This window comes from Belonocnema kinseyi, chromosome 7 (genome assembly GCF_010883055.1).
Source record: "Belonocnema kinseyi isolate 2016_QV_RU_SX_M_011 chromosome 7, B_treatae_v1, whole genome shotgun sequence".
In the NCBI taxonomy this organism is placed as follows: domain Eukaryota; kingdom Metazoa; phylum Arthropoda; class Insecta; order Hymenoptera; family Cynipidae; genus Belonocnema; species Belonocnema kinseyi.
Window position 1 is genome coordinate 71,329,796 of NC_046663.1, and position 8,650 is coordinate 71,338,445.

An 8,650-nucleotide genomic window follows, 5' to 3' on the forward strand; every position below is an offset into this window, starting at 1 on the left:
TATGGCAGAGTCTATCGAAGACTTACAAAGAATGTTGAATAAACTAGATGCAAGCATGAAGAGCATTGGCCTCAAAATTAACGCAAATAAAACAAAAACTATAGTGTTCGTAGGAAATAGTGGGAAAACACTATGCAATATTTTATTAAATGATGAGAGAATCGAACATGTTGATAAGTTCGTATACCTTGGTAGCTTATTTACTGAGGACAGGAAGATAGATGAGGAATTAGATAGACGAATAAATGAAGGTAAGAAGTTTATTGGTAAATAGTTAATAAAAAGAGTGTCAGTAGAGTGAATGACGCCTGAAACAAAAGACCTTGGCCACTAATGTACCCAAGTGAGGAACCTTACATAACGACTTCGTGAGGTTCTTCGCTTGGGGTGATTGCTAGAGAAATTGATCAGCAACCTGGGTCGGAGCAGTGTTGCGGAACGAACGTGTTATTTACTTAAATAGCACGAGAATTCTGGATCAATCTAAAAAATCTTTATCCCCTCCACACACTACTCCTTTCCCCCACCGAGTGAGTCACGCCTACCCCGAAAGGGAAATGGCTTAATGGTGTAATAATAATAATAATAAAAAATGGAAGCCTATGAGAATTATATTACTATGTCTATCAGTTTCTGCTATTATTATTTTATTTGACAATTTTTGATCAAAATGTCCTTTCTATTCATGCATCAACTTTGAATTATGTCGATGAAAAAGGTTTATCTGTTTAAAACAAGTGTTAAAAATATTATAAATGAGAAATTCCTTACTCTGCAATAAAGTGTATTCATATTATAGCACAATCGATTTGCTCCGAATAAGTGATCTTTTCTATTATTGCATCAATTTGGAATGATGTTAATGAAAAAACATTTACTGTAAAAAAAACCCGTGTTTTCAAATATTATGCATTTTCGTGGTTTCCTTACTCTTCAATAAAAGGTTTCAATATTATAGGTCAATCGATTCGTTTCAAATAAAAGCAACTTTTCTATTCTTGCATCAACTTTAAATCATGAAAATGAAACAATTTTTACTATGAAAATCGATTAAAAAATATATTAATCATCATAACTTCCATCAAAAAAACGATTAAAGTATCGATTTCGATATAAAAAAATCGATCTTTAATATAATATAAATGACCATAACTTCCATACTCTTCAATAAAATGTACGTTTAATATTAAAGGTCAATCGAATCGTCTTGGACCAAGGAATCTTTTATATTCTGGTATCAACTTTAAATTATGTTGATGAAAAAAGTTTTACTATCAAAATCGATTTTTAATATAATGTAAATGACCATAAATTCCTTACTATTTAATCAAATGTATTAAAATTATAGGTCAATTGATTCTACCCAGACCAACGAATCTTATGTATTGTGGCATCAACTTTGAACTATGTTAATGAAAACAGTTTTACGATAAAAAACCGATTTTTAAAATACTATAAGGTGTTAAAAAAAGAGCAATTAATATTTTTAGAATCCTTTCGGTCAGTTTCAAGATATTAGTGGTGAAAATATGCCCTACCAAATTCATTAATTTATCTGCAACCATTTTCAAGTTATCCTGTTCATAAAAATCTATGATCTCTAATACCTAAGAATTTCATCAAAATTTAATTATCGGTTTCCAAAATTTCGATAAATCAATATAATGCAATCCTAAATTCTATGTGGCGTAATTTTCAACGTTTTGAAAATGTAAAATAATCCTTTGGGGCCAAAATTTCCCTTATAGATCACTATGATTTTACCAAATTTAATTAAAATCGAAAAAAACACAGATTCTGATATTCCTGACGTGTAATTGCTCTTACGCTTGATTACAAAAATATATTTTAGGTCGGTCAGACATTTTTTTGTTTGAAAAAATCTCATTTTCTAAAATGATCTATGTTTTGGCAACCGCTCTTAAAATTTTATTCCTATGTATGTATAAATAATTTTTATTTTGCTGAATATAAAACAAATGACTTCGGAATTCCACCATTACTTTCGTTTTCAAACTGAAAATTAGTTAATTATAATCACTTGTTTTGGAGAACTTTTAGTATAATTTTAGAAAAAAAAAACCCAGACAAAAATATCCATGTGACAATTCACGCAGAAATCCATGTAAAATTCTAATTCTAATTAATAAATGTGAACACCTATTTTCAAAAATTTTGAAATGAATATCGTATTTATATAAAAAGAAACAAGTAAAAATAACAAAAATTGTTTAACAAAACACACAAAAAAAGTTCGTTTCAGCTTTTTCCTGTCAAAAGTTACATTGAAGCAATTATATATGGTTAAAACAATTAATAAACAAATAAAAATTTTTAAATTCACTCTTCACATGAATAACCCATTTCGAAATTTATTTTCATAGAATAAAAATACAGTGAAACCCTTCAATAGCCCTCCCTTCTATAGCCCTTCTGAGAATTGACGTCGCGCCCCAGGTAAATATAACAGGAACTGCCCGGGGGCCGCGGGGTCTGCGGTTGTCACTCAGGCGAGCAGTCAAGCGTGAACAAACAAAAGCGGAGCGGGCTACAATGTGTTAGTTCCCATCCACCGTCAGCCCCAAAATCGGCGCTATAAAAGAGTTTCACTATGTTTTGTCTTCAAAATCGACGGAATTATGACGAACATGCTAACAGAGGTCCCCGCACACTTTTTTTGTGGGTTAATTTAACAAATTTTAATTTTGCTAATTAGACGTGTGTGTGTATTTCGAGGATATGTGTCTTACAGTTCTCGAAATACTCTCCCATAATTATTCTTGAGTGCTACCGACAACATCAGTACGACAGAGACCTACATTATTGGAATGACAGAGAGCTGAAAACAATCCTAACCTCAAAATAGTGCACATGCATAAAATTTGTTAGGGTATTATTCCTCAAAAAAGAGTCCGGGGACTCTTTTTAGGGATGATAACCAAAAAAATTATTATGCTAAATAAAATGTGCATGCACTCAAGAATAATCAGGGGAGAGAATGTTAATACACATAACCTCAAAATACACACACATCAAAATTAGCAAAATTAAATTTTTTTAATTAACCCACAAAAAAGCGTTCTAGGACATCCGTTAACATGTTCACTGTCATTCCTCAGATTTTGAAGCCAAAATCATTATTATTAAAGGGAAAAAGCTTTTATTAACATTAGGTCTATTCAATTTTGATGAACTGTAAATACTAGAATATTTGTTTTCTCAAAAATAATGTAAATGATTGAAAAATGATATAAAATAATGCCTTTCCTAGTTATTTAGGAGACGAATCTAACGACGTTTATTCCTTTTGATCGAAGACTTAGTTTATTTATAAGAATTGAAGAACTTGAAAAAATCATTTAATTTTTTAAAGAATAATTTTTAAAAAAATACATCTAAGTATTTCAAAGATGAATCCAAAGGTGCATTTGGTTTTCTGATCGGACACTTACTTTCTTTGTAAATAATTACAACATCTTGAAATTCATATGAGGCCACGCAAATTCACTTTTATGTCAAATGAGAGATTAAGAATAGATTAGTAAAAATAAATTAGTACATTAAAAGGGTGAAATCATGCATCTATATTTTAATTAAACCATTTTTCCATTTAAAATGCTTTATAAAAGAAATTTTGAATTGTGAAAGCCTTATTTTTAAATTGTCGACATTTGACTTCCTGGGATTTAAAAATGTTCGATTAAAAGTACACTGGAACCTGGATTTTTCCACTATTTGAAGCATGGCCCACAGTGGCTTTCGATACAAATCTAGGGACTCCGAATATAAACAGGCAGAGCCTCATGAATCATTTATGTTGGATTAGGGCGCATGACGCAACCTTATGCAACTATCGTGCTACTAAATAATTACCACCTTTACCAGCAATGAAAGAGCCTTACATATAATTAAGTTTTGTAAGAAATTATCTTATGACACTTAGCGATAGTCGCACTAAAATATCGATAGAAATATTCGAAGAAAATTACTCTAGAATAAGGGTTCTTGGGGTGTTCATAGGAAACCCATGAATAAATCATTAAGCCATAGCAACATTGGAGAGAGCGGCTTTGTCCATGACTTTACACTGTAACCTTGGTTTGACTTTCCACGATGAATGGACTTCTTCGATAATCCTTATTTTCAGATCAATACATTTTTCCTGACTAACATCAGACTCACTTCTAGCAGGATATCTCCGGTAAAAAATAAGATAGAATATATTTTTGAAAGACGGGTCTAATTTCAGATTTTTGGCAATTTTCAAGATTTCACTTCAACTCCTCGAAAAAATTTGGAAAACTGCGGTGAACATTTAAAAGTTACGCAAAACAAGCCCTGAAGTCTCATCTAAAATGAGCCAAAGAAATTTAAAAAATGTTCACTGGTTCTCAGATTTTAAAAAGAAGACACCAAGGTTCATTTTGATAAATTAAAAATTGTGACAATTATTTTCATATAGATTTTTCCATGAATTGAAGTTGAACGTTAAAAAGTTGCAAAAATCGTAAATTAGACCGATCTTTACCACTAACTCAATCTATTTATCAAAAGTACTTGTAATATAATTCGTTCGATGCGAAATTTTATAGCATATTCAACGCTTTTTTAAAATTACTTTATCTTATCAGCCCGTGTCATCCTGGCTAATAGTATCATACAAATCTTTTTGAATATTGTCTATCTTGTTTTTTAACAAATTATTAGCCCAAAGTAATTATCATGTTAAACATCGAATTTTAAATTTTCATTTAATAAAAATTTTAAAATCATATAGTTAGTATGCTTTAAAATGATAATAGCATCTTGCAAAAATTATTTATAAAATCGTATCTTACATAAAGTTATTCCCTTTGCATAGAATGCTTTATCGTTGATTTTCCAATTATTAATTTTGCACTTTAGATTTACTTCTCTTGTGTAACAATATATGATTTAGTTTTTTTAAGTCCACGTACTTTTGCACGTACCAGCGTACGAATAAGTGAGCGAGCGGGAGTGTATAGGAATTTTATTCTACTTAAGGAGCTTCCATAAAGGATGTCACCGTTTTTGGAAAATTTTCCACCCCCCCTCCCACCATTGTCACAATTTGACAATGGTAGTCTGTGAAATATTTACCTTTCTTTATCTTCCATTCCTCTCCTACATCCTTCCCATACTTGCTCCCATGCTTACTCTTCCCGTTCACAGGTTCTACAATTTTTGTTCTCATTCTCTTGCCAATACATGCCATTCCCTACCTCTTTTCCCAATTTAAATCTTGCTATTCCGTACCATCTTCTCTCTCCCCTTCTTCATCCTTTGCCGTAAATATTATATCGTCTGCGATTTTTCTTTCCCTATCTTAACTTCCCTCATCCTTTTTTTTAATTTTCTTCTTCTACGCAGTAAAAAAAATTGAGCTGTGACAGGGATATTATTCCTTATTATAGCTAAACATTTAGCTGAAAATGAATGATGGAATTTAGAAAGATCCCTGGATCAGCGAAAATGAATATCCTTGACCATTTTCCATATATCGGGAATATCGTATAGTCAAACCTCTAATAAGTACAGCTATTATAGGGATATTAAGAATAGGTGTCTCAAGGAATTATCGGAAGAGCGCCGGTGCATTATGGGAGCAGCGAAATAAAGTGGCGACGGCCTAATCGGGAGCAGTGACAGTTCAGATTTACTTTAGACAATTAAACGCTTTATACCACTTAAAATGTGCGCGAATGTTAATATTAAATAGAGTTCCTGATGTGCTAATAATAATTTACATTTGTTTCTATTGTAGGCGATAACTATATTGAAATATCAAAAAACGCGATAAAAACAACAAACTTGACCTCCACATGCATTATATGGATTTCAGGGAAATTCATTTCCGCGATACCAGACGAAATATTGGCTAATGTAAGTTAATATATTTCTATAACAACTAAATTTTTTTCTAATCTGAAGATAATACAATTATACATAATCTGTCGAAAATAATAAACTCTCGAACTTAGCAATTTTGTCCAAATAACTGATCTACGAGAACAATTTACACAAAGTAACTAAATGTTTAACTCTTCTAACTAAACGTTTTATCTAATCCAAGCGGACACTTTCTTTGACTTTAATATCTTCTCGATTCACTCTTTCGCCTCAAGAATTTTTTTTCCGTGAAGTCTGAAATCAAAATAGTAAATAAGAGCGATCTCAGAAGACAACCTTGGCTTACTCCTATCACCAAAAAGAAAATATGTCCTACTTTCTCTGCTTACATTATCCTCCTCTTTGCCTCTGAAAATTTCCGATACTCTCTTAATTAAAACCTCTCTTATACTCCTTTTAACCATAATTTTTGCTATCTCCACCCGGTCTGACGAATCAAACACCGCCTTTACCTTTACCTAAATTCCTTTCCACGACTTTTCCCTTTTCTCTGTTTTCTTAATTCCTTTTCAAATTTCTTTTATTTCTTTTTATATTCCTCATCCCATCCACTTCTAGCCCCTCCTTCGCTACCATCTTTTTTGACTGTCCCTCGAAACCTCTTTCTATTTCTTCTACCATTATTTCCTTCTCTTAATTTAAATTTTCCTCTTTTATTTTGACATTCTTGATCTTTTCCTTAAACTGTTTTTTTCCTCGTACCTAGGTGAAAAAGTTATATATATATATATAAAGTTCATATAAAGTCGACAATACGGTTCCGCAGTAGGGACAACATGTGCTGTAAGAAAAAAATATTTTATTTGCATCTGCTGAAAAAAGTATAATTATTTAAAGCGACTAACTTCATCAATTTTCTAATTTCACAAAATTGATGGATTTAATATATACGGCAAAAAAACAGTTTCGCTTACACAGAGGAAAGCTCTTTTATTGTAATTGATTAAAAAACATTACAAATATTTTGACAAAATTTAAAAGTAATGGAATCGCGCGCAAACCTAGTTTAGACATTTTTTTAATGCATCCAATTTAACATAGTATGACTCTTCAATATAAAACATCATATAATTATTATATACATACTAAATAAACATGCACTATATTTTTTAAAATAATTATCTTTCACTTTATATTCAATAAAATTGGCATACAGTACCCCTTAATAAATTTTCGATTGAGTAAAAAAATCTGCTTACCTTTCCAAAAACTAATGTGAAACGAAAGGTATGCCTTACCAAAGCGGCTAACTGAATATACAGCGTCAGGATATTTGAGATTTTTTTGTCGTAGATATTTAATTTATTTGCATCAACTAACCTGGGAGACACAATAGTGAGAAGAATATTACTTGGTCTGTCAGACCCATGTGTGGCGTTCTAGGATTAATTCCAAATTGAGAAAGTAGTATATAACAACAACAAAATTGGTTAATTATGACTGTTTTACTTTTAATAGGATTTTTTTAACACAGGTTGTTGTAAATCTTAAGAAAATCGATATTGCTATTAGATTTGATGCTTTCACGGGAATAAATATTGCTCATCTTTTACTAAATTGACTACCAGCACAGAGATTAATGGATTACAGCTTTTCTCTTACGTATAATATGGAAGCTTAATAAATAGTTATGATATTTAAAGATATAATGATGTTTTTAAAAAAATTAAATAATTTCTTGGACAATGCCAATGTTCGTGGTTGACTTTAGGTTCAGGTAAATTGAATCCAATATAAAAAGTGATATTACTGAATGTTACCAAGCGTCTAGAAAATAGTGGATACATTGTTTTCGAAGACCAGATTAGCTTCTTATTTGTTGAAGTTGTTTCATATCTAAATTTAAATTTTCTGAAAATTAAATCTACAAATCATAAAAAAAACATTTTGCTAATTTAGACAAATGTTGTTTTTGAATACATTTAGTAATATTAAAAAAAAAAACTTTAATATAAAATGATAGATTCTCCAAGACCTAAAATTTCGGAAAAATTGAAGTTGTATCTATTTTTTTCAGCGGAAATTAGCATTTTCAAGCCAAAATCATCATCAAGGTTCCATATTTTGCAACAATTTGAGGTTATATTAGCGTTTTCACCGGAAATTGGTACTTTTAATTAAAAATCCTTAGATAGCAAATTTGTCGACAACTTCCATTTTTTAAGATTGTTCGCCCTTTTCACCGAAAATTTACTTTTTCGAACAAAAAAATTAGATTCTATAGATTCATAGTTTCTGAAAACCATTAGGTTGGGTTGGTATTTTACACCAAAAATTGGTTTTTAAAACCAAAATAATTATAATTTAAACAAGATCTTAGTAGAATCTTATAACAAATTTGGATTATGTTAGTTCAGTCAGCATTTAGTATTTTCAATTAAAAGAAAGGTTTAAAGAAGATTCATAACTTTTAACAATTTTAGGTAATGTTAACGCTTGACACTAAAAATTAATGTTTTAAACCAAAATCATTAAATTTAGGAAAAGATTGACAATTTTAAACAATCTTCTGTTGTGTTAGTATTGTTTGTCAGAAATTATTCGTATTTTTAATTTTTAAAAATGTGATATTTGAAATCATATTTCCAGTTTTTCAAAAATTTGAGTCTATATAAGTGTGTGTTTGATAGTGTACTAGTGTTTTTTGTCGAAATTGTTATTTGAAATGAAAGAAAAATATATTAATATCTTAAAGCAACTGTATGAATTTTTATAAATT